The sequence below is a fragment of the Henckelia pumila genome, chromosome 4, assembly GCF_033568475.1.
Source record: "Henckelia pumila isolate YLH828 chromosome 4, ASM3356847v2, whole genome shotgun sequence".
NCBI classification, from domain to species: Eukaryota; Viridiplantae; Streptophyta; class Magnoliopsida; order Lamiales; family Gesneriaceae; genus Henckelia; species Henckelia pumila.
Window position 1 is genome coordinate 137,427,355 of NC_133123.1, and position 2,187 is coordinate 137,429,541.

Below are 2,187 nucleotides of genomic sequence, written 5' to 3' on the forward strand. Positions count from 1 at the left end.
GAGTTAGCCTAGTGTATGATTTACATATATAGTGGCTTCAAAGTCTAGAGAAGTAAGATAAGTAACCCCACCTCGATCGGGAGAGTCGGTGGTTAGTTATGATATCTTCTTCTCGGGATCCCAACCGATGAAACGAGAGATTTCTTGAGAGAAGCCTATTTTTAATCATGCATTGTCTTTTATTTATATCATGAGTTTGATATATATAACTTGATTTGCATGTTAGTTTCTTTTACTGGGAAATATGTTTCTCACCAGAGTTTATCCGGCTGTTGCTTTGTTTTGTATGTGTGCATTGCAACAGATGGGGCAGGAGCTAGTCTGAGATGACATGGACAGCTCGGGAGCGAGATTTAGCAAGTGTGGACTCGAGTTTAAGCGGAAGAATGATAGTGAGAATTACAGCAAACTTAGCAAGAACATTAGAAACTTGTAAATGAGATTTTGACGTCTTGAATAGTTTGTAGTTTCTTGATATTTATGGCATTCATTTGATGTATTGAATTGCATGATTAGATGCTTGAAATCTTGTTCATGTAATTATACCAGTTCTAGATTTTATGGAACATGTTTGAGGTTGATTTGTGATGATTTAGATCACTTGTTCCAAGTTTGACAGCAAGAGGAGTGTTCTGCCGAATTGCTGTACATGGTGCCGCTCGATCGGGTGAGATGCACCGATCGAGCGCAGAATGGAAATCTTGGAACCCGAGAGCTCTGGAGTGTGGCTCGCTCGATCGGACGAATTCATCCGATCGAGCGAGGCCATTTGTGCTACAGTCCGGGAGCAATGATTTCTTGCTCGCTCGATCGAGGGATTTTATCCGATCGAGCGAGGCTCCGGATTTTTTAAAAAAAAAAAAAATTAGCTCTTGGTTTTAATATTCTAATTTATTTGTTTCATGAATTATTAGTTGCCTTAATACGAGATTACCAACCCGAGTTCCTCACAACAGGTGGTATCAGAGCGTAAGTTCTTGGACTGAGATAGAAGCTGAGCGGGTTAGATTGAGTCACATGCATTTTTAGTGTTGCATGATTATGCATTACTCGATTTGATGATTCAATGATTTGATAAATTGCATGTGAGCATGATCTATCTTTAAAATTAAACTGTCTGATTTACTGATTTGTAAATTTTTGAATTTCATACTGTTTTGTTATAAGATTTCCCCCGGGTGATGTAAGCACCCAGAATCGAAGATAATAGTGTTCTTTGGGTGATGTAAGCACCCCAGATTGACAGAATGGTATGGTCAGACTGAACGGAACAGAACGGTATTGCTCAGCTGAATGAAGTATCTCTGATTGAATAGAACAGAATATCAGCAAATGAATAGATGATGTTGTAGGTAACAGTTTGTGACGCCCGGGGCTGAAGAGGCAGGGAGTGATCGCCGGTGCCAAGAGGTTGCACGGACAATGAGAGGCTCCTGGTAGGCTTCTAGGCGGAGGGAGACATGAATGAACCGATCCCGTGCCGGAATGAGAGGGGATTCTGAGACTGTGTAGGTATGGGACTACATAGTTGAGGAGGGCTTAAAAAGATTTCATATGTACTGCTCATATCAAGAAGGTGCATCTTCTTTTCGGAAGCTCATCACATAAGAACTCCAAAGTTAAGCATGCTTGACTTGGGGCAATTATAAGATGGGTGACCCCCTGAAAAGTTTTCCAGGGAGCGTGTGAGTGAGGACATAAGCACGCTGAAAAGACCCGTCTTGATACAGTGGATCGTTACAAATGGTATCAGAGCCGACCTCTCTGAAGAGGCAGGGAGTGATCGCCGGTGCCAAGAGGTTGCACGGACAATGAGCGGCTCCTGGTAGGCTTCTAGGCGGAGGGAGACATGAATAAACCGATCCCGTGCCGAAATGAGAGGGAATTCTGAGACTGTGTAGGTATAAAACTACATAGTTGAGGAGGGCTTAAAAAGATTTCATATGTACTGCTCATATCAAGAAGGTGCATCTTCTTTTCGGAAGCTCATCACATAAGAACTCCAAAGTTAAGCGTGCTTGACTTGGGGCAATTATAGGATGGGTGACCCTCTGAAAAGTTTTCCAGGGTGCGTGTGAGTGAGGACATAAGCACGCTGAAAAGACTCGTCTTGATACAGTGGGTCGTTACACAGTTGGCTCGAAGAACTTGACCAGTTGTTCAAATATCGGAAAGATTCAGATTGAT